Consider the following 24,856-nt stretch of genomic DNA (forward strand, 5'->3'; position numbering starts at 1 on the left):
CACTATGGCAACTCAAGAGGAGTGAGGGATGTAGAAACACCTATCTAACTGGCACTTTCCAGGCCTGTCTGCACTTACCTGACCAGTAAAGCAAGTGAGGTCAGAGTCTGCTCCTTCCCCTCCCACACTTAGCATCTTGAGACATGCTGCTGACAGATGGTAATGCAGCCATGGATAAGGTCTCAGAGCGTGTGGCAACAATGTTTCTAAAAATGAACAATTGTATATCTTGGCCAGCTAAGTCAGCAGTTGTCATTAGGGAGTGGGATAGAGCCATTAAAAGATTAGAGTCACAAACTTGTTAGAGAGATACCTGACATCAAGACTGGCTTCTCTCAGGGCTGGCATCCCTTCTGGAACATCCCTGGAGGGTGGTCATACGATGACAGGGAGCTCTCTACCCCTTACAGAGTTCTGCTGTAGATTTCTTACACTGAGCCAAGCTGACCTGCTCCTCATACCCCTTAGCAGTCATTGTGACCTCTGTGTCCTCTGATCTGGCACCATCCTCCAAGATGGGGGATATCCCACATATGCCAAACTCACGTCGTGTGTATGTGGCACTGGGGTGGGTGGGCCACTCTATTTCTGGCTCCCAGTGTCTCTCTTCACGTCCAGCAGACAGGTGTGGATAGCCTGGGTAAACCCCCTGAACACTTGAGCTCAGACCTGGGCTTCCCTCTGTGGGCTGCTCCTTGCTCAAGGCTGCCCGGGTCTCAGCCCACTGGGCTCCTGCTAGCTTCTTTGAGTTCAAGACTTGATTTTGAAAAAGTGAAGTTTTGGTTATGTCTGTCGGGATTATGTGCCATGGCTGCACTGGATTTGTAACATGAATTGGAACGCATCTTTTTCTGCTTTCTGGGTAGTTAAACAGCATAGGAACATTCTTGGAAAGTTTGAAAGAACTTGTCTGCTAAACTCTGACTCACCTTTTTGGGACATAGTTCTCTGTCCATGTTCAATTTGGTTCCATGGTTTTCTACTTCTCTTGGCAATTGTCATTTTTCTAGAAAATTATGCTGTTATGGCCAGAATTGTGTCCCCCCACCCCCTCTAAATTCATATGTGGAAGCCCTAACTTCAATAGGATGATATTTGGAGGGGCCTTTAGGGAAGTTAAATGAAATCACAGGGTGGGGCCCTCATCCAATAGGACTGGTGTCCTTATAATAAGAGAATGAGGCCCCAGAGATATCTCTCCACAGGGACACAGATGAGAGGCCATGTGAGGACACAGCGAGCAAAGGACCATCTGCAAGCCAGGAAGAGAGGTCCGCTAGAAACCAGCCCTGCCAGCACTTCCAGCCTCTAGAATGGTGAGAAAATGAACTTTTGTAGTTTAAGCCACCTAGTCTTTGGTATTTTGTTACATAGCCCAAGCAGACAAATACACATGCATTCCCCATTGAACATTCTAGATAAACTAGCGTACTGTGTGTAATTAGTATTCTCTTATAATTTGAAAACTCCTCTCTGGTTAAGTTTCCTTTACTTTTCTAATTTTTTTTTAAATTTTTTTGTATTCTCTCTCTCACGCAGTTCCTGCTCCCTCCCTTTGTTGGGCTTTTACAAGTCTAGCTACCTCAGATCTTTACAAGGAGCTGAGTCTTGGATTGAGCAGTTCTACTGATTTTTATATTGTCTAGTTTATTATTAACTTTTACCTTAACTTTTTTTTTTAAAGATTTTATTTATTTATTTTACAGGGAGATCACAAGTAGGCAGAGAGGCAGGCAGAGAGAGAGAGAGAGAGGAAGAACGGGCTCTCTGCTGACCAGAGAGCCCGATGCGGGATTCGATTCCAGGACCCTGAGATCATGACCTGAGCCAAAGGCAGAGGCTTAACCCACTGAGCCACCCAGGTGCCCTACCTTAACTTTTAATGCTCTCCCTGAGTTTATCTTGTTGCTTATTTTCTAGCTTCTTGAGTTGGATGCTTCATTTACTTTCCGTTTTCCTTGTTTTACAACAAAAACATTTAGAGCTGCAGGCAGTGTCTGGTTACATTCCGCAGTTTTGCTATGCGGAGATCCAGTTGTTATTACATTTGAATGGCCTATCATTGCAGTTTTGTTCCCTACCTTGGCTTATTTAGGAGTAAGTTTTCAAGTGATTTAATTTCTTTCATTAATCCTTTTTGTTTAATTTCTGCTTTTGTTGCGTTGTGGTCAGATAATGTGACCAAAGAGGATTGCTTATTAGGATCTCCGAGGTTTTCCTTGTGGCCTAGAATGTCATAGGTTTCAGTCACTTCCTTGCAGATATTTGAATTAAATATCTTCTCTGTATTTATTAAATGAAGCTGGAACATGAGTCCTTCACATCACTCAGGGAACTGGCATATTGTGTCCCCGTCGTGGGGAGTCGCAGTGTCTGTCAGCATGATCCAGGAAGTACTTGGGGAAACTGCATGCGTACCTTCACTTACCTCAGTGTTACCAAGCCTCAGTTTCTCTTAGTACTTCTTACCATCTGGAGCAGCGGTTTTCCATAGAACACATTTCAGAGAATTCTGTTTTTAAGGTTTACTCATTTCTTGAGGGAAAATTATTTATGAAAGGTCATAGTACTCATTCCTTCCTCAGGTCCCTCCCTTCGGACCTCTGAGCTCATCATGAGTCCTGAGTTGCTTCTCTGTTCATTTTTAAAGAAAGAGACGTTACGGCGTGGGGGAATGTCTGTGTGCCTCTGTAGGATGCTGTACCAGTTTCAGCGCAGCCAGTCCTTTTGGACTGTTTGCTGTCCTTTTGCTTTGTTACCTTGGAGGCCCCATTGTCTGAAGAATCAAGTGGAGAAGTGAGGCTACATGGCAGTGACTTCACCGTTGTGCTTAACGTTTCTCAGTTTGCCTTGGTGGCCTAAGTTAGCAGGGCCCCCCTTGTGCATCTACCCACAGGAACAACCCATATCTCATGCTAATGCCAGAGCTGGGGGTGTGAAGTGGGGCTGTAGCCTGCAGTGCCATGAGCTAGCCCTCCTGTGCTTCAGAGGTAACATCAGTACCAAGCGTTGGTCCCCTACAGCTTCCCTGTAACATTAGCTTCCATACTCCTTACTGCTTTGAACGTGTCCATTTCATGGAGTCTTGCTGGGGATGTGGCTCTGTCTTCACTTGGCTTCTCCCAGAAGCAGAGCCTGAGGCAAGGATTCAGGTGCAAGTAGTTTCTTCAGGAAGTACAGGTAAGCCTATAGAGAGCAGGGAAGTGAGATACACATCTGTATGCAGGGACGAATATTTAAAAAGAATGAGACAAACCCTGTAATGGTATATCTTCTATGCTTTCTAAAGCTGTCAGTGTATATATTTTTCCATAATAAGAAAAACCAAGAATTATATTTAGAAAAATATATATGGAAACCAGTAAAGATTTACAAAGGTTAAAGTGTATGTGGTTAATCTAGTTACCTCAGTGGGGCATCTGGAGGCCTGTGGGGAAATAATAGGGAAAAAGCCACACAACTCAGAATGGCCCCACCCAAGGGGTCAGGGAACTGGAGCATGTTTATACCAACTTCCAAGAGACTCATCTTGGAGGACTATTTCAGGGGGTTTGTGAGTTCCTTGGTACTTCTAATCTGCTAACGTGGGCAGTTACGGAGCCCTGGACAAATGTGGAGAGTGGAGGTTAGCCAGAACTCACTGGAAGTTCCCAAGGATATAGGTGGGGCACTGACTGCTTCTGCCCCAGGGTCCTATTAGCTTATTCACAGATCTATTTCTTCTTATTTGGTACTCATGGGAAGTCCAGCAAATGTTTAACAGCCAGTTCTTAACAACAACAACAGAAACTCCCTGATTTGTAGCATCTGCCAATTTCCATGGTATAAACACTCCCACTGTGGCCAATTTCAAGCTACCGATAGTTTCACAAGGAACTGGCAAAATCCAGCTCTCCCCCAGCACACCCTCTATCAGTCCTTTGCCGCTTGGCCTGTCCTTGCATTATGTCTTACTTGAAGGTTTCTAGCATGTGGTCTGGGTTTCTCCGAGGTTTACACACTAATACAGATTTTTCTGTGTTTTTCTTTTGACCATTTCAGCTGACATCTGGCAAAAAGCAGTTAAGTGTATACCACTGTCAGTCATCTGGAAATCCTTTCACTTTTAACCTTTATGTGGCATTTCATTGCATGTGGGCTTTTCGTAAACAGCATTTATGTGAGTACGGGGAGGGAAAGCTGCTGCCCTTTGCTCGCACTGACATCTACCCAGGAGGAGCTCCTGACTGTATCGGTCAGATTGCCGAGTGAGAAATCCACTCAACTTGTCTTCCACATCCCCTATCGTGTGGCAGGCTGGGGGTTGTGTGCCATCTTCCCCTTCTTTGGCTCTCATTTTCTCATTTACCTGTTATGGTGTGCTGGGTTGTGAAATAAAATACAGGATGCCCAGTTAAACTTGAATTTCAGGTAAACAATGATACTTTATTTGTGCAAGTATAATTTAAATATTGCATGGGACATATTTATGCCAAAAAATTACTTGGTGTTTATCTGAAATTCACATTTAAATGGACAATCTTGCATTTTTTTTTTTTTAAGATTTATTTGTTTGACAGACAGAGATCACAAGTAGACAGAGAGGCAGGCAGAGAGAGAGAGGGGCGCTGAGCAGGGAGCCCGATGCGGGGCTTGATCCCAGGACCCTGAGATCATGACCCGAGCCGAAGGCAGAGGCTTAACCCACTGAGCCACCCAGGCACCCTGACAATCTTGCATTTTTTTTTGCTTGCTATATCTGGCAGCCTAGATACTGGTGACTTTGTTCTGGATTTGGGTTTTCATGGAGCCTCTGGTTAGGGTTCAAGCCCAATCACAGTAATGTGGAAACTTGTTTTCCATTTCCTTTAGTATTTGGAGCATCTGTCCCTTGGGCACTTCCTAAGGAAGGAAGGGTGGTGGGGTGGGATTTGATGTTTCCGGGTCCTCTAGCACACTACCATGAAATACCAGGAAATACCAGGAAAATCTCATTTTTTGGTTAAAGATTTGGATTTTGGTTTTGGATTCATCCTGAGTCTTGAATTTAATCTGTGCGTATTTATTGTGACACCTGTTACGTTTGGTCTTCCCCTTTTTTTTTTTTTGTGAGAGAGTGTGTGAGAGGGATATGGGGGAGGGGTGGAAGGAGAAAGAGAGTTTCTTTCTTTTTTTTTTAAGATTTTATTTATTTATTTGACAGAGATCACAAATAGGCAGAGAGGCAGGCAGAGAGAGAGGGGAGGAAACAGGCTCCAGAGAGCCTGATGCGGGGCTCAATCCCAGGATCCTGGGATCATGACCTGAGCCGAAGGCAGAGGCTCAACCCACTGAGCCACCCAGGCACCCCAGAAGGAGAGTTTCTTAAGCAGGCTCCATAGCCAGCAGGCACGAAGGGCTTGATCCCTGAGCCACCCAGGTGCCCCCTTTAATTTTTTCTTTAAATGTATGTATGTAAGATAAATTAATTAAAAAGAGCAACTCCTGTGGCACCTGGGTGGCTCAGTTTTTTAAGCATTCCACTCTTGATTTTGGCTCAGGTCATGATCTCAGGGTCATAGGATTAAGCTCTGCATGGGGCTCCGACTGGGTGGGGAACCTGCTTAAGATTCTCTCTCTCCCTCTTCCTCTGCCCCTCCCCACCTACAGCACCCCCTCCCTTGCTCGCTCTCTCTCTCTCAAAAAAAATTATAAAGAAAAAAGTAAAAGTAATGAGGTGTTATATGAGATGTGCAAAATGCTGAAGAGATGTTACCCAAAGAACTGACGTTTGGGAAACACCATGTTCCATTTTTGAAGAGAAAAATTAGTCCCTGAGAGGTCTTTGAGAGTCAAGGACTGGCCGCAGGTGCTGGACAGGCCTGGGAGGGAGACAACAGTGGCCCAAGGGCACACCCGGGGCCAGCTTCCTCTGGGAAGCCCAGCGGCTGCAGCGCCACCACAACCGCCAGAGGGCAGCACGGCTCCAGCTTCAGCGGCAGCTTCTCCAGCAGTCTGGCGGCCTTGGGGGTGGAGGCCTTGACAGTGTTCCCTCCTCCGAAAGGCGGGATCTTCTGGATTCACCTTAGTCTAGGGACCCTCAAATGGAGGTCTGGGACACACTCCCTTCAAAATTACCTAGGGGTTTGCTCTATCAGATTTGGGAGCCCTTCTGGACCCATTGAATCAGTATCTCTGAAGCTCCAGGTGTGTGGGATGGGGGTGTCAGGGTTCAGACAGCAAGGTTAGGAGGCCTGGAGAGTTTTGCGAGCTTCTGTTCCAGGGAAGTGGGCTGAGTCTTCCAGGGTCAGAGTTTGGGGGTGATGTATGTGTGTGGCAGGTCACAGTGGGGAGAACAAGATTATCACACAGAGTAAGTAGGATGGAGGGTAGAAGGGCTTGGGCATTTAGAAGGGATTGCATTTTAGCCTCATCTCTTACCTGGGTGGGTGACAAGGTTTTGGATTTTGCTTTGTTTTGTTTTAGGGTTTTGTTTAGCATTTCTCAACCGTCTATTGTTCAACATCCATCCAGTATAGTAACTAAACTCCTATTTTGTGTGCTTTCCAGGTGTGGGGATACAGAGGTAGGTAGACAAGACAGACACTATCCTCCCCATTCTGGAGTTCATGCTTTTGTGGGGGAGTCAGAAAATGGCAAATAATCCCACAAATATGAAATTACAAATTGTAATTGCTGCTTTGAGTGAAGAGGAGTTTAGGGTGTTATGTGAATGAAGAACTAACTGTAGGAATATGCAGGAGGGTGCAAGGGATTCTTCCCTTAGGAAATTATGTTTGAATTGAAATCTGAGGGGTGAGTAGGAATAACAAAGTGAGGAGTCAGGGGGAAGGGTGTCTCAGGTGGGAGGAGACTGAATGTGCAAAGGGCCTGAGGTGAGAACCACTGCCTTTGAGGAATTTCAAGAACTTGGCATGGCTGGCGTGCAAGGAGAAGAGGGGAGGGTGGCTGGACGTGGGGTTTGGGCAGTAGACAGGGACCAGTACCCTCAGGTTCTCAGATTTCCCATCTTCAAAATGAGGCAGTAAAGTTTACCTTGCAAAGATGATTAAGGGTAATGATGAGTACAAAACATCTAGTCTAGTGCCCAGTACACAAATGGTATGAGATGTGAATGAGAGTAGGGAGAGGGTAGCTGGGTGGGGGCCCAGCCTGCTTGAAGAGTAAGCCGTGGGGAAGTACCGGGCAGGTGCAGGGACCAGAGCTGTCTCAGTTAACTGCAGAGACCCAACTGAGAAGCATATTTTAACCATGGTGAAAATTACCGTTGGCATTACTCTCGTTAAAAACAAAGTGAAATTGGAGAACATACTGTTGTCTTTAACTAAGCCATGATGACTAATTATTAGACTCATTTTCTAAAGGTTACCATATACAGACATGAGGAGCTGGAGAGAGGAGAGTTTGGAAACTGGATTCATTCTGAAACCTTGTAGATGGGACTCGTGTGAGGTTTCTGTGTGTAATGACTGTGAACATTCAGTTTAACTCAGCTGTCACCACAGGTGTGATACAAAACAAAATGTTTTGCAGGAGCTCTAAAAGCTTCTTGGGGCAGCTCAGGGCAGTGCCTGGGGGGCTCTCTGCCAAATCATAAAGGGTAAGAAAGTGAGAGCTTGTATTGGGTCTGGAGGGACCCTGAGCCCTAGCTATGGTTTTGACACTTGGTGACCATGTGGTCTTGGCTAACTTCCTCCTTTCTTTGGGGCTTAATGTACCCATCTGGAAAAAGAAGGCCCAGGCCAGATGTTCATTAAGGGCCTTTCCAGTTTGCTGCTGTATAATATTTGTTGATGGTGTGATCATGGAACTTTGCCCTGAGACCTTGCTCTGCTTACTGTTAGCTCCTTAAGGCCAAGACCAATGGCTGGGCATCTATTATATTGGCTGAATTGAAGGATTTTTTTTTTTTTTTTAGATTTTATTCATTTATTGGACAGAGAGAGAGATCACAAGTAGGCAGAGAGGCAGGCAGAGAGAGAAGGGGAAGGAGGCTCCCCACTGAGCAGAGAGCCCGACATGGGGCTTGATCCCAGGACCCCGAGATCATGACCTGAGCTGAAGGCAGAGTTTTAACCCACTGAGCCACCTAGGTATACCAATGATTTTTTTTTTTAAATTTTATTTCCTTATTTGACGGACAGAGATCACAAGTAGGCACAGAGGCAGGCATAGAGAGAGGAGGAAGCAGGCTCCCCGCTGAGCAGAGAGCCCGATGCGGGGCTCGATCCCAGGACCCTGGGATCATGACCTGAGCCGAAGGCAGAGGCACCTAGGCACGCCACCCCCCCTTTTTTTTTTTAAGATTTTAAATAATTTCTACACCCAACATAGGGCTTGACCTTACAACCTTGAGATCAAGAGTCACATGCTCTACCAGCTGAGCCAGGCAGGCACCTCAAATGAAGGATTGGATGAAGGAGTGAACTGAGTTTTCATTTGATACACATTTTTGCCCATGACAGGAGCACTTGCTGACAGTTTCCCGAGTCACATATCATGGTTTCTGTGTTAAGTATGTTTTGAAGTTATTCACATGGTAGATTTGACCTAGAGTATAATTTGACATTCCTTTTCATTGTAGAGTCTGTATCACTTTCTCGGGTACCTTCGCTTCCTCTTCACTCTCATTACCAACATAAGCAGTTGGATTTATTTTCAGTGCCATTTTTTCATCAAAAAGCAAAGTTTCATCACTTCTTGGGAGTGGTTGGGGACACAGAAGGACCAAGACAGAACAACATAGCCCTTGAGATGCAGTGGGAGGTGGACTTGGCTCACTCATTGGCTACGAGTCATACCTTAGCTAATACCTTCACCATCTTCAATATCTTCTGCACACAGTTCTGTAGTACGCATCATTTAAATTCATTCCTCAATGAGGTAACAAATGATCCCATGTTCTGGTGTTTGAGGATGGCTTACAAATAGTTACTGTTGACTTCATGAATGCCTAGGAGTCTATTGGGTTTCTCAGCCTCTGCTTGAGAGACCTTGGTGTCTTCCAGGCTTCTGGTTCTCATCTCATTCTAAGTTCTCTTTGTTTATGCAGAGATCTAGAATCCCAACGACCAGGTTTCTCTCAAAGCCTTAGTCTTTCACTGGGATGAGAGACATGTCACTAGATGTCAGACAGTGAGATGGCTGTGTCTGGTCCCCTAGTGTTCTTCTGAGCTAGGCTTTTAGCCATGTCACCTTTTGCCCTTGATATCTCTTCTTGTGTGTAGACAGTCGGAAACTATCACCTGCGGTCAGGACTGAAAACCTTTTTTTTATGTTTCACAGTCATGAGGGATTCCTCCCCCAGCTTCCTTCACCTGCGGTCTCCTCTATTCTGGCTGCCAGCCTTGAGGACCTACTGTGTGGACTGTGGCCCTCCATGAGTCACAGGGATGAGCGAGACAGAGCTCTTGCCCCTCAAGAATGTGCAGTCCAGAAGGGAGATGGGACAGATGTGGCCACATTCCCAGAGTAAAAGAGTGACATGCATGCCAGGAGAGAGAAGCGACGGAGCTGTGATTGTAGCTAGGGAGGGATCAGGGAATGATGTACATTCTTCATAAAAATGCATTCACATTAAAATGGAAAAAATAAGGAAAGAGATATAATAAATAAAAGACCTCCCCCTCACGTGCTCAAGAACTACCATTCAGACTGTTTCTGTGTGTGGAGTTTCTAGATGGAGAGGCAGATAGAAATACTTTCGTAAAATGGGAGACTTTTGAAAATAAAATCTTTAAATGTAATTTCATTTGACATTAACAGAAGAAAAGGAAAGAAGTGAAACCAAAGGAATTTCTGAACCTCGAACAAGTGTTTCATCACAAATGGAATTGTTTCCTAAAAGATCCTACCAAGTTTAACAAGAGATGAGGAAAAATATGATGGTTAGAGTCCTATGGTTTTAAAAATACATATATTTTATCATAAGCACAATTAGCAATGGTATTCTTCCCAGATAAAATACTTCCAATTAACCCAATGGCAGAATTTTTGAGCAAGCAACATAAAATTATCCATTAAATCAAAAAACATGGTCATAGTCTGTGAAAAGTCTGTGACTAACGTTTCCATTCATTCCCTAATCCATTTTTCACAGAGCAGTGTACAGCCAGTCCTGTCCTGTGAGCTTTGACAAATGCACACTCATGTAATCAAGATGCAGAATGCCCCCCCTCAAATTTCTGGGTCCCTTTGTGGTCAGCCCCTCCTTCCCCATCTGGACATTGGCAACCACTGATCTGTTTTCTGAACCTACAGTTTCAGCTTTTTCAGAAAATCACAAAATTCATACAGAAGCTAGCCTTTTGACTTTTTTTTTTTCACCTGGTACAATGCATTTGAGGTTAACCATGTTGGGTGCTGCAGTAATTCCCTCCTTTTTGCAAAGTCCATTGTATAGATGCACCACAGTTTGTCTGCTCACCAGTTAAAGGACGTTTGCGTTGTTTCCAGTCTGGGGCAACTTGAGTGAAGCTGCAAAACAGTTACATACTGGGTTTTCTGTGGACATAAACTTTCCTTTGTCTTGGGAAAATGCCACTGGGGATGAGATTGTCAGGTTGTGAGGTAAGTGTCTGACTGGAAAGGAAACTGCCAAACTGTTTTCCTCGGCTGTACCATTTTGCATTCCTACCAGCAATGTGCGAGAGGTCCAGGCGCTCTGTGTCCTTTCCAGCACTTGGCATTGCCAATTTACAAAATCTGATCATTTTAATACATAGGTAGCAGCATTTCATTGTGGTTTTAATTTGTATTTTCCTGAGAAGAACCACATGTTCTTAGAATCCTCTGATCTGTGGTCAGATGCATTATCCATTGTGCCACTGCCCCCAAACTGAGAATCATGTGACCTGTTAGTATGGATAGATGAGTGGACTCCTTGTAATAAAGAATAGGTCACTAACCTTCTGCTTCCTCCTACCTCATTCCTAGTCTCCATATTTTTATATTGCTAAGTTTTAAAACATTTGTTATTTCTCTGAAATCACAGTCTGAACATTGGTGTCCTAGGCCCTTTGCCACAATGCCTCCCTCTCCCTCCCTGAATTTTCTACTTTTTATTTATTTTTTCATTTGCTGGATTTTATTATCAAGTAGTTTTTGCAAGAAAGATTAATAGGCAGGGTACACTCTGAGTTAGCTAATGTTTGTGAATATCTGTTGCCTTTGTATTTGAACAACATCTACGCAGAATAGAATGATCTTGGCTCATAGGATTGATTGATTTAAAATAAAAAAAAAAGACTATTTGAGAGAGGGAGAGAGTGAAAGCAGGGGGAGCAGCAGAGGGAAAGGGACAAGCAGACTCTGGGCTGAGGGCAGAGCCAGTTGTGGGACTCAGTTCCATGACTCCAACCAAGATCATGACCCACGCTTAACCCACTGAGTCACCCAGGTGCCCCTTAGCTCACACGTTTTAATAGAAAACACCATTTTCCCAAGATACGACTTTGACTAGCACTGAGGAGAAGCTGAATCCAGGCTGATGCTGCTTCTCCTTTGTAGATGATTAGCTTTTTCTGCTAGAATGCCGAAAGATATATTATTCAAAGTTTATTTTCCTTTTTCTAAAAATAATTTCTATTTTACGAAAGAATAGATGCACATAGAATTAAAAAGTCAAATTGTACTTCCCAGGAAAATCAGCTCTCTCCTCTTGCCTTTCTTCATTCTCACCAACTTCTTCCAACCCTTGAAACTATTTCTTTTAGCTTTAGATTTGTATTTCTAAATAATGGTTACATTCTGTAGGCCCTGAGGCCCTGAGGCCTTTTCTTGGGGAAAGGTGCTTACTGGATGATGGGCTCTACTTTGGGGTGAGAGGGCAGGAGTCAAGGTGTGTCACTAGGAGACCTCAGATGTTGGCATCTCCAAGTCCTTTCTCTTGGGCTAGTTCTTCTGGGCTAGAGAAGTTGTTCGTTCTCCTGCCTCAGGGCACCAGCCCATTCTGGGTCTGAGTAGGGAAAGGGCTTCTGTCTCCCACTGTTCAGTGTGCACACTTACACTTCACTCTGGTGTTGCCATTACAGCACCTCATACCCTCCATGAGCAGTGACTGATGTTTATTTTTGAGCCGCTGGCTTCAACCTTCCCAAGGGAGTAAACTCCCCACTTCTTTCTGCTGGGTGGAGGCACCATCTCTTGGCTTTGCCGGATCAGGGAAGGAAGCTGGTGTCCAAGATGCTCATCGTACAGACTCTTGGTCACTCCTATTTCAGCATCTCTTATATGTCCGGCTTCAGTGGTGTTCTGCTTGATTCAGAGTTCTGAGGCTCAAGTTCCTTTTCTCTTTGCAGGTTCCCCATCCTGTAGACCCCACATATAGGTCTCAGTTTTTTCTTTTCCTAGGTCAGTTACTACTTACCTGTTCATGTTTTATCTTCCAAATATTGATGACATCTCCTCTGCTGTCATATCTTCTGTTATATTTGGTCTTGAGAATTTATGCCTTTAAAATATTTGTATTCTTTTTTAAAAGCTTTTATTTATTTGACAAAGAGAGAGACAGTGAGAGAGGGAACACAAGCAGGAGAAGTGGGAGAGGAAGAAGCAGGCTTCCTGCTGAGCAGGGAGACTGATGTGGGGCTTGATCCCAGGACCCCGGGATCATGACCTGAGCTCAAGGCAGATGCTTAATAACAGCCACCCAGGTGTCCCTAAAATATTTGTAATTTTTTTTAAAATTTACTTTACAGAGAGAGCAAGAGAGCACAAGCAGCAGGGATGGTGGGGAGAGAGAGGGAGAAGCAAACTTCCCACCGAGCAGGGAGCCCGATGCAGGGCTTCATCCCAGGACCCTGGGATCATGACCTGAGCTGAAGGCAGGTGCCTAACCATCTGAGCCACCCAGGCACCCCAAATATTTGTATTCTTATTATATAGTTTTGTAGCAGAGAACACTTGCATGAAATTTTCTTCTGGATTTGGGATTATGTTTTCTTCTACACTGGATTCTTCACCTTCAGGTGATTCTTTTTCTTGGCGTCTTGGTCGGTGTATGTTTGTATAGTTGCCATCTGTTTCTTACTTGTGCTCAGGCATTTCTATCTAGGTATTCCTTTTGCTCTTGTATAGTGTGACTTTCGGACTCATTTCTCAGCATTATCTGAGACAGGTTTGTGTACAGTCTTTGGGAAAAAAATACCTGGGGCTGTTCTCTCTCTTACTCAGGAGACTATGTTAGTACGTTATGCTAAGGTACACCTCCCTAGGGAGAAGGATTGCTTTTCTTTGGGAATGTGGGACAGTTAATACTCAACTTCCCTCTCCCCTGGCCCTGCAAAGCTGGGGGAGGGGCAGCAATAAAAGTCCCACCCACCATCCTGAAATGAATAAATGAAGGTGGTAGGGAGAACCCTATGGGGCAGCTGTGGCTGAGTCAGGCAGGTGTTATGAGGGGATAGGATGAGGTCCCCAAAGCCCATCCCTGGTCCCCTTAGTGGCCATGATGAGAGTGAGTTGGTAGGACAGGAGTGGGGTGGCCCAATCTGGAAGTGCTGGCATTGGATGAGTGGCCCTGTGGCGGCTGCTTCAATGCTTGCCAGGATCAGGATCATGCAGTGGGGAATCTGGCAGGCTCTGGCCGGTGGCTGACGAGTCCAACTCCAATCTGAGGTCAAGTCACCAGGGACCGTTTATTGATGTTTCTAGGGAGAAATGAGAAGGAATACATCAATTGAATAAGATGATGTTCGTTTATTACATCCATGATGTCTTTCAAGGCTTTGAAAAACACCCTCTTTTGTCTAATTAGTCACTGTGACCATGTTGCCATGGAAACCATTATGTTTGTACTCACAATAGACACGTGTGCATCCATTAAAGGGACACAGTTGCCGAATGTGAGCTGGGGCTCAGGGTGGAGTGGCTTTTTACAGCACAGCCATCAGGGCTTCTGCGGAAAGTGTCAGGAAACAAGAAAATGGCTGTTCTTTCCAGGAAGGGAGACACTCTGGTGTCAGAGCCTGCATTTAGGGGAGTGTGAAACCAGGAAAACTTGAGTTCATACTCAGGTGAAACCCCAAAGGACGATTTCTCCTCCTCCTCTTCCTCCTCCTCCTCTTCCTCCTCCTCCTTCTGCTTCTTCTAACCCATGTTAAGGATTTTTTTTAACCTATTAATTTCGGAAGGAACCAGAAAGGTATTAAAAGCTGGGTTAGAAGAAAGTCCAGAGAGAAGTCGTGAATATAGAGAGTCAGGAAGGTGAAAATGAGTTGGTTCATGGAGTTAAAATTGGCTTTTTCTAAAAGGGCTAAGGGTGGTGATAAAGTTTAGTTTCCTGTTAAAAAAGCATTGAGGGGGCGCCTGGGTGGCTCAGTGGCTAAGCCGCTGCCTTCGGCTCAGGTCATGATCCCAGGGTCCTGGGATCGAGCCCCGCATCAGGCTCTCTGCTCAGGAGGGAGCCTGCTTCGTCCTCTCTCTCTCTCTGCCCACCTCTCTGCCTACTTGTGATCTCTGTCAAATAAATAAATAAAATCTTAAAAAAAAAAAGTATTGAGAGACAGCAAGTGCCCAGTGGAGGTAAGCGAGGGCCCTGGTGGGGGGTGGGGTAGACAGTCTGGGATGAGGAACTAGAGCAGGGCCAGGCTCCCCAGGCCTGGGCAGTCTGGAGGGCTGCACACAAGGAGCAGCAGGCTGCCGGGGGATGGGGCTGGGCGGTGCCATCCTGCTTGTGTTAGTGTCCCCAGCATCCAGGTATTCTTGTCTGTAAACGCATGCACTGGTATGCCCTTGTTCATAGCCACTATCTCTTCTTTTACACACAATTCTAGTAACCTTAATATTTCTGGCTTCCTGGTCATGTGAATTAGAAATAACAGAAGAGCCATTGGTATGACTGTTGTTGGCACCAGCAAATGGGAAGAGCTGAGAGCTTCATGGGTCAGGGGCTGGAGAAGCATAAAAGCAGTCACAAGAGGCTGGGACATAGCATGCTGGACCATTCATTGTGGGAGCAAAAAGCTCTCCACTTGCCCCTGGCTAGCTCATTATTGACTGTGCTATTCTTAGCAATAGCCTTGAGTCATCCAGGAAAGAGGTTCTTGATGACAGCAGGAGTTTGGGGCCATAAAGTTCCGGATTCAAATCTCCACTCACTATTTGTGGGGTTCCAGGCAAATCACTTATAATAAAGCCTTCATCTTAGAGTGATGAGAGGATCACCTGAGTTTACAGGGCACATGGTAAATGCCCATTACACATCCGCTGCTATTAGCAGAGAAGTAAATGGTGGTCACCTTCAGGCCACGGCATGGATGAATCACAAAAACATTGTGATAAGGGAAGGAAGCCAGGCACCGAAGGGGACCACTGCATGGTTCCAGCTACAGAAATCACAAAAACAGGCAAAACTAATCTGTGACATTAGAGGTCACAATAGTGGCTATGATGTGTAGTGCCTTTTTTGTTGTAAAATAGAACAGATGCAGAAGTCCGCATAAAACAAACAGCTTAGTGGATTGTGATAAGTCCACCTGAGAGGTTGCTGTGAAAGTCTTCCTCCTGCCAAATGTTTTGCTTCTTACTTTAGGTGTTGGTTCCTCAGGGGTGTTCAGTTTATGAAGTCAGGGAGATGTGTGCCCTTTTCTGCATGCATATTATGCTCTCATAGAAAGTGTAAGGTATTAGCTCTAATTGTGATTTTGATTATTACTTGTTATTTATTTATTTGAGAGAGAGAAAAGGAGTGGGAGGGGCAGAAGGAGAGAGAATCCCAAGCAGACTCCGTGCTCAGTCTCATGACCGTGAGATCATGACCCGAGCCGAAGCCAGGAGACGTTGCTCAACTGACTATGCTATCCAGGTGCCTCTGGAATTATGATTATTAATGTTATTATTTTATTAACTTTGTTGGACCTCAAGTTCTTCATCTGTACAGTGGGGATGATAATCCCTTCTTTGCAGAATTGTTGTAAGATACAGTATTTACAGCACATTCATTCATTGGTCCATTCAGCAAATATTTACTGAATGCTTGTGTGCCCGGACACTGTTCTTGGGCCTGGTGATAAGCAGTAAGTCAAACAGACAATAATCAGGGGCTTCCATGCTAGTGAGGGGGGAGACACATGCAAGGCCTTCACTTGAAGGGACTCATTACATTCTACAATGCTCTCTGGTTTAGAAAATAAAATCTTAGAACACATCTCCATCCCAAATGGTTAAGATTTTTGTTTGTTTGGTTTGGTTTTGATTTGGCTCCTTAAATAATTTGCTTCACTTGTTATGAAAGCTTGGCTTGAACCAAGTCAGACCAATGAAGGTGTATGTATGCTATACTAATTTCTGACTTTTCTAGAATTTCTGGGTGCAGTTAAATTGTGAATTAGACCAAACCATCCTTCATGAGCTACAGCGTTGGGGGCCGAGGGAGGCATAGCCCAGCAAAGAAATGCCTTCTCCCTCCTGCTTTGAGGAACTTAGATTTCTAGGCCCTGAACCCTGCAGGCAGGAAAGCGTTAAGAAAGAAATGTGCATTTCCACTGAACAAGAAAATCAACTTAGAAAAGAAATGTGTATTGGAAAATATCTATTTGCCTGCAAAATAATGTAAAAATAATGAGCTCCTATTCCCCTTTGATGTGCAGCGCACGCTTTTAAGGAAAGATTCTGCATTTCTGAGATACTGGGCCTGGCGTGTAATGAAGTGGTTGTTATGGCAACAACTTTCAAAAGCAAGTATTTTCTGAGAGATGTGCTCCACACAGCCAGCGTGAGAGAGGAAAACATGAAAACAGAGACAGGGAGATGAGCTCAACAGAAAGCATGAGATGCCGAGAGCGTCCGCCCTGTCCGAGGGAGGGGGGGAATGTGCCCTCATCACCACCCTGGCCTGGCTGTGCAAACTGCAAGGGAAGCCAGGCCTCTGCCCTGGAATGGGGGGTGGGGGAAGGGAGTGGAGGGCCAAGGCAGTGTCTCTTACCTGGAGATGCAGCTTGGGGCTGGGGACTACATCACCAACCATGCTCCATGATCCCCTTCAAGCTGGCCTCCCAGCTTCTGCCATCCTTCTCCATCAGCTCTCTCCTGGCCCTGTGCTCCCGAGCACCAGAGGCCCCCCTCCCTCCCTAATTCATTCCAGAGCCCAGTCTTCCGCTGACATTCAGTTGAAGGGACCTTCCGCTCCCTCCACTCTCTCGAGTCCCTGGGGGCCCTGCCAGGCCAGTGCCCAGTGTGTGTAGACATGGCCTCAAGAGCTGATATTTGTCATCTCCTCTGTTTTCACATCAACCCCGGTGCCTAGAACGGTGCCTAGAACAGTGCCTGGCACAGAGTGGCTGCTCAGTCTCTGTTGAGTGAATGGATAGCCCTTCTCTGGTGCTTCAACCATTGTCCCCATTCCACAGATGAGGAAGCTCAGAGATGTTAAGTGACTTGCCCAAGCCCGAAGACAGTGAGCAGTGGAGCTGGGCTGCCCACGCCCCTGTGTAGTGCTACTTCCCAGAATCCCTGGCTTCCCAGCCTCCCTGTCTTTGTTCATGCTGTGTGTCTGCTTGGTCCATCCCCTCTCGTGTCCCTCAAGGGCTGGCTCGAAGGCCACCTTGGCCATGATGTTATGAGAAAACCCCTCTAAATTAGACCCTTAGATGTTTCAAGGCCCAGAGATGGGGCCTGCACTACCCACTGGTGAGTCTGGCCTGTGGGTCTGTGTCTATCCGTTCACTACTCTCCCCACACAGTGCCTGGCACAGGGAGGGCACTTGGCAGCCTTAGTTGAATGAAGGAAACTTTAGAACCCAGATAGTCCTGGAAAATCCTGTTGGGTCAGTAGCTGGGTTTCTGAGATCCCTGGGGCTACCCTGGCCAAAGCTTAAACCAGCAGCTGTCCAACCCCAGCTCACCTTTGTGGATGGGTGTATATGCATGTTAGTGTGTAAATGCATGTGTATATGGCCTCTTTGCAGGGGTTTTGTGTGAAAAGGGTCTGGGACTATGTGTGTGTGTGCTTATGCACTGGGGTGAGGGAGACGGGTATGCACAAGGCTTTGAGAACATTTGCACGTCTCAATGTGTGGCATACATGTGTATGTATGAGGGAACAGGAGAGAGAATGATGAAGGAGTGTGCTACAGGGAGACCTGGTATACGTATGTGTGTAAGGCATGTGCCTAGGAATGTGTGGGTGGATGTGTGTGGGGGAGGGGCATATACATTCAGGGGCTGCTATTTACCAGACAGAGAAGAAGGAGCCCACAGAATATGGGCTCTCTTTTCAGTTCGAGGCTTCTGGCTAACCTGCAACCACAGAGAATAGACTGTGCCATCAGACTGTCTTCTGGATCATAAAATGTGAGAGAGTTGGAAGCAGCTTTGGAAGTCACCTCATTCTATCCCTGTGTTGTAGCTCATGAAAATCAGAGAGGGGAAGCGACCTCCTAAGGTCACACAGCGAATTCAGGAAGAAGCTAGAACTTGGGCTTATATCTGGGTCTGGGCTCCCTCATTTTCCCCAGTCCAATGCCAGGTCCCCAAGGAGGAGGGAGAGGGTTAACTGCAGAGTAATTAATATCAGGCACCAGAGTATTACACAATTTCATTCGCACTTTAATTAGGGGAACTTTTTTTTTTTTAATAGAAGTCTTTGTTGTGTCAATTAGTTGATTGACTATCACTGGTTTCTAGGTTAGGGAAACTTGATCTGCAGTGAATGAATTTGTTTATCAGGGAAAAGGAGCCCGGGGATGGAAAAAGAAATTCAATTAAGTGTCAGGCTGCTGAGTGACAGGCTGCATTTGATAGGACTTTTAGCTTAATTGCTTGTATTTCATTAAGAGATTTATTTATCAAGAGAATTCTTCATTTTAAAATCTCAGGCACTGTCTGAGTGGCTTCTGGCTATTTTTCTGCATTGATTGAGGACACAGAAATGTGGGCCTGAAGAATTACCTGGGACCTTGGAGATATTCTTGTATCTAAGACCCTCCCTTAACCTGGCAGCTGGGGTTGAGTCCCCTCATCCCTGCCGTCCCAAAGTCACATCCAGAGTTTGGAAAGTGTCTGCATTTCTCTGAGAAGAAGAGTCCATGTTTCTCTTTAGATTTTCAAAATGATATGAGTCCTAAAGAAAGTAATACCCTATAGGTTGATGACTTTTTGTTCTTTGTTGTTTTCTCCCACAAAACAGGTTTAACCTCGCCCACATTTGTGAAATGGTACATGTAGGTGGCTCCAGAAACGAAATATTACTGAGTAGTAAACGACTTTCAAAATAAGTATCCTTTAGAATAAAGTCATCTCTCTAAGATTTAACGTACTTAGAGAAATGATTACTACCAGCCGTTTTAAGAATTCAGATAGGCTCCAAAATGGATGCATTTTAAATCAAATGGGTCTTGCATTCCCATCAAAAGTGTAAGAGGGTTCCCTTTTCTCCACATCCTCTCCAACATTTGTTGTTTCCCGTCTTGTTAATCTTCGACATTCTAACTGGTGTAAGGGGGTATCTCAATGTGGTTTTGATTTGAATTTCCCTGATGGCTAATGATGATGAACATTTTTTCAAGTGTATGTCTTCATTGGAGAAGTGTCTATTCATGGCTTCTGCCCATTTTTTGACATGATTATGTTTTTTGGGTGTTGAGTTTGAGGAGTTCTTTATAGATCTTGGGTATCAACCTTTGTCTGTGGTGTCATTTGTCATGTGTCTGTGGTGTCATTTGTGAATATCTTCTCTCTGAGACTGGAGGAAATTATGCTGAGTGAAATAAGTCAAGCAGAGAAAGTCAGTTATCATATGGTTTCACTTACTTGTGGAGCATAAGGAATAACATGGAGGACATTAGGAGAAAGAAAGTGAAAGGGGAAGGAAAGTGAAAAGTGAATTGGGGTAAATCGGAGGGGGAGATGAAGCATGAGAGACTGGACTCTGAGAAACAAACTGAGGGTTTTGGAGGGGGAGGTGGAGAGGTGGGTGAGCCTGGTGGTGGGTACTAAGGAGAGCACAGATTGCATGGAGCACTGGGTGTGGTGCATGAACAAGGAATCTTGGAACACTGAAAAAAAAAAATAAAAAAAATCAAATGGGTCTTGTTGTCCTACAGGTAAATAAATCCTATGTGATATGACTTATCTGAGCTGTTTTTCCAAAGGCCTTCTGATCCTGTTCATGAGAATCGCCCAATGTATAATCTGTAATAGTTGTAAAGAGTGATCACCTTGTATTATAAATGAGAAAATCAAAGCTCAGAGAAGACAAGGGGTATTTCTAAGGACACACAGCCAGCCAGGAGCAGAACCAGGATGAGCGCCTGTTCCTCTTGCTTCCTTTCCAAGGGTCTGGCTTTCTGTGGGGCTGCTCGAGTTGCTAGGCTTAAGGCCTGCAGGGAACAGTTCAGCTGGTGGCCCTTTCCCTTTTGCTTTGTCAAGGCAGGAGAGCAGGGTCAAGGTAGGTCCATTACCTGGACCTACCGCTTATTACGTGTCCTTGAACAAGTGCCTCTTCACCTCTGGTAAACTGGTGATAGGAACATTATCTGTCTCACTGGTTGTTTGGGAGGATTCAATGGGCTGTTCCGTGCAACATTCTTGGACTATTTTCATTACATAGTAAATGCTTAATCAAGGTCAGTTCTAATTATTATTGTACCTTCCAGGTAAGATTTCATGGGGAAAGAAAAAGGGTTTCTTTTGGGGGGGGTAGTTTTATGGTTTTATTAACACAAGTATGATGTGCAAATAAGCTGTCTATTAATTTTCTTCGCTGCACAGCCTGGCATTGGGATTGGTGACTCTGAGGGCCAGCTGGGATGCTCTTTCTGCAGTGGCTTTGCGATACTTGGAGGAAACATTGCGTAGTCTCTGCACAGTGAGATCGTTGCACATCAGTAGCACTTCAAGCTCCTTGAGGTTGTGGACTAGAAACTTCCAGAAGCCACTGGACAGCATGTGCTTTGTTTTCTTGTTGCTCCGTAGCCAGGGCTGAGCATCAAGATCTGGCCCTTGAATCTTCTGCATACTGTAGCTTCAGTGCCTCTGGGTTTCTGCCAGTTGTACTTAATTTTGACATATTGGTCTGATTGGTGCCACATGAACTTCTTGGTTCTCTTCTTAATGATCTTGGGCTCCACCCAAGGTCTGAGGGCAGCCATGATGCTGAGTAAGAGATGGCCGCCACCAGCACAGGCAGCACCAAGGAAGAGAGTGGCAAGAAAAAGGGTTTCTAATTTTTAAAATAATTGAGGACCATTGCTCTGCATTATGTGAACCCACCCCCATCCTTTTTTTTTTTTTTCTTGAGTTTTTTTTTTTTTTTTTTTAAGATTTTAGTTGTTGAAATGAGAGAGAGAGAGAGAGAGAGCAAGTGTAAGCAGGGGGAGCAGTGGGCAGAGGATAGTGAGAAACAGGTCCCCTGCTGAGCAAGGATTCCCATGCAGGACTCGATCCCAGGACTCTGGGATCATGACCTGAGCCAAAGGCAGAGGCTTACCAACTAAACTACCCAGTTGTCCCACCCTCCCTGAGGACCATTGTTCTGTGTTATGTGAACCCCCTCCCTCACTGTCCCCCACCCTCAACTGTCCTTAAGAAGAAATAATTTATTCCAGCAAGTGGGTGGATCCATTCCTAGTCCATGGTGACTGGTAGTGAATCCGGATCTCCTGTTCCTCAGGCTTTTTTCTCTCTGGCATTCCCTGGTTCCTGAGTATTTTAATGTTTTTTTTTTTTTTTTCTAGGTAAACATTTATTCGTGGTTCTCCTTTCCCTTTCTTTTATTTATCTCCACCTTCCTTTCCTCCCTCCCTCCTTCCTTCTATCTATCCATCCACTGAGCCCAGGAGCTGCTTCTGTAGACATGGATGTACCAGTTTTGCACATGTCTTTCCAACTCTGTGTACAGTGATGTCGTCTTGGTAGCTTGTAATCAGTCACGGTGGGAGAATTTACACTATGGCAATTGGAGGACAGTACAAGTGAGGGCTTTTTTGTTTGTTTTTTTGGGTAGCTATCTTCCGTACACCATTGCATCCATCCATCCATCCACTTTCATCCATCCATCTTTTTGTATGTTCAGACATCCACCCATCAAGCCATTGCCCATCCAACCACCCATGAATCCAGTGTGTATTAAAGACTTCTTGTGGGCCAGGCCCTGTACTCCACTGGAAGGGCAGAATTGGTCAGAACCACTTCCTTGCCCTTGAGGAATTGACAGTTGAATGGAACAGACACCTTACATCTGTCTCACATTCCAGGACTGTCCTCGACATCATTTCATTTGATCACCACGGTCAGTATTGTTATCTCAGCGTAACAGTTGAGGAGATTAAGGCTCAGAGAGGTTAAGTGAATTGCCTGAAGTCACACAGTTGACTGTACAATCATTTGTTTATTCGTATGAGAAGGCACACATTCCCCTTACCAAGCTGCTCAAATCCAGCCAGAATGTCAAGGTGAAAACGAATTTTCAAACCTGTCCTTCAGAAAATAAACCTTCCTAAAAAAAAAAAATAGAAAGAAAAGAAAAGAATAGGGGAAGTTATTTTTCCATCTTGCTTAGATGGGGACAGTTTTGAATTTATTTTTTCAGATTGAACATCGTTCCTCAAATGGATAGTGATAGGTGATCTAAAAAAATAATCTTTAAAAACGTCGCCGAGTTGGGCATTTCCTCCAGGTGACATAACTCACTGTGACAGAATGCATTTAAATTCACGGAAAAGAAATTGAAAGGAGTGCAGCGTGGAAGGTGTTTGTGTGGACTGCCAGGTTCTTAACCCTCTCCTTTTACCATCCTCTCTCTATCCCTCTTTGCCGCAGGAAGGTGGGCACTACCCACCCCCCCCGCCGCCCCTGCCTCTTGCCTTCCACTGAGTCTCCACAGGCACCAAGCCCTGAAACCACTTCCTTTGCTGAAGGCAAGTCCCTAGGACATGGCCAGTTAATAGGCTGGGAGAGAAGGTGTGGATTTCCTGATGAGCCAAGAAAGAGTTCTTCAGACCAGTCAAAAGATGAAAGCTCTCTCTTTCTCTCTGGCTCTTGTCTGTTCCCCCACATGGTTAATGTAGTAACAAGGGAGTAGGCTTTGCCTTGGGAAGGCCAGGGTGAGGCCAGACAGGGCTCAGGGACAGGGTCCTGCTATTCACCTCAGGGCACTGGATCCATGGAATCTGTGCCTCAGGACCACCCTTCCAGAGGGCAGAGCTCCAGGGCCATGGTAGGGTTGCTGGCAAAAGTTTTGATGGACAGTACGGTGCTCAAGGCCCTAAAGTGTCTTTTTTTTTTTTTTAGATTTTATTTATTTATTTATTTGAGAGAGAGGCAGTGAGAGAGAGCATGAGTGAGGAGAAGGGCAGAGAGAGAAGCAGACTCCCCATGGAGCTGGGAGCCCGATGCGGGACTCGATCCCGGGACTCCGGGATCATGACCTGAGCTGAAGGCAGTTGTCCAACCAACTGAGCCACCCAGGCGTCCCCTAAAGTGTCCTTTTGTGCAATATTTTCATTGTGCTTCCCAAGGCACATTCTGTTTTTTTTTTTTTTAATATTTTATTTATTTATTTGACAGACAGAGATCACAAGTAGGCAGAGAGGCAGGCAGAGATAGAGGAGTAAGCAGGCTCTCCACTGAGCAGAGAGCCCGATGCGGGGCTGCGATCCCAGGACCCTGGGATCATGACCTGAGCCAAAGGCAGAGGCTTAACCCACTGAGCCACCCAGGCGCCCCCCAAGGCACATTCTGTTAATCTGTATGCTGACCTCTCTTTTCCTGCAACCAGTTTGCCATTACGGCTCTGGGAAAAGAAGGCGGCAGGTGCCATCATGCAAATTGGTGCAGCCACTTTGGAAAACAGTATGGAGATTCCTCAAAAAATTAAAAATAGAGCCACCCTATGACCCAGCAATTGCATTACTGGGTACTTTCCCCCAAAGATACAGATGTAATGAAAAGAAGGCCATATGCACCCCAATTTTCTATGCAGCAATGTCCACAATAGCCACAATGTGGAAGGAGCCAAGATGACCTTCAACAGACGAATGGGTAAGAAGATGTGGTCCATATATACAATGGACTATTACACAGCCATCAGAAAAGATGAATACCCAACTTTTGCATCAACATGAATGGGGACTGGAGGAGATTATGCTGAGTGAAATAAGTCAAGCAGAGAGAGTCAATTATCATATGGTTTCACTTATTTGTGGAACATAAGAATAGCATGGAGGACATTAGGAGAAGGGAAAACGAGGAGGAGGAAATCGGAGTAGGAGATGAACCATGAGAGACTGTGGACTCCAGGAAACAAGTGGAGGGTTTTAGAAGGGAGGGGGTCGGGGGGAGCTGTCAGCCTGGTGATGGGTATTAAGGAGGGCATGTACTGCATGGAGCACTGGGTGTTATATGCAAACAATGAATCATGGAACACTATCAAAAACTAATGATGTACTGTATGGTAACTAACAACACAATAAACAAAGCAAGGAAGAAAGGAAGGAAGGAAGGAAAAGAGGAAAGAAAGAGAAATAGAGGCAGATTTAGTGTAGTGTAGTATGTTAGGTCAGGTGTTCTAGAATCAGAGCCTGAGATGGGGAGTCTGGTGAGAGTGATTTATGGCAAGGTGCTCTTGGGAGGGAAGGAGTGAGGGAGCGGGAGGAGATGGGAGGGCCTGAAACTAGAGGCCAGCATCAGCTCAACCCCCTGAGGAGCTCTGGAGCATGAATTATATCACTGAGTTGGTGATCACTTGAGACAGGGCAGTCGGCCTTTATACTCCATGGCAGTTAGTCAGTGTCCACTGGATGTTACTGGTTAGGGAGAAAGTAACCTAGTAGGTGAGGCAGCTCCTGCCAGAGGCAAGTCTCTGAGGAAGGGAACACTTAGTTTTAGCAGCCAACACTCACCGATCTAGGGACCAGAGGCTCTGGTCTAGCAAGGGAGA

The 24,856-nt window shown here is 45.4% G+C and overlaps 1 long non-coding RNA gene and 1 pseudogene across 2 annotated transcripts in view; one reads left to right on the plus strand and one right to left on the minus strand.

Annotated features, from left to right (window-relative positions):
• Nucleotides 1-24,856, plus strand: part of LOC125108482 (uncharacterized) — a 42,109-nt gene that overhangs the window by 15,480 nt on the left and 1,773 nt on the right. Inside the window, exon 1 of one of the 2 annotated variants that reach the window (XR_007129924.1) lies at nt 1,265-1,316. The exons of the other annotated variant lie outside the window; for it this stretch is intronic. This is a non-coding gene — a long non-coding RNA (uncharacterized LOC125108482). Of the gene's footprint in view, nt 1-1,264; nt 1,317-24,856 lie in introns of those variants that run through there. 2 annotated transcript variants of the gene reach the window in all.
• Nucleotides 19,974-21,164, minus strand: LOC125108481 (60S ribosomal protein L32-like; annotated as a pseudogene).

This window comes from Lutra lutra, chromosome 9 (assembly GCF_902655055.1).
Source record: "Lutra lutra chromosome 9, mLutLut1.2, whole genome shotgun sequence".
Taxonomy (NCBI): Eukaryota; Metazoa; Chordata; class Mammalia; order Carnivora; family Mustelidae; genus Lutra; species Lutra lutra.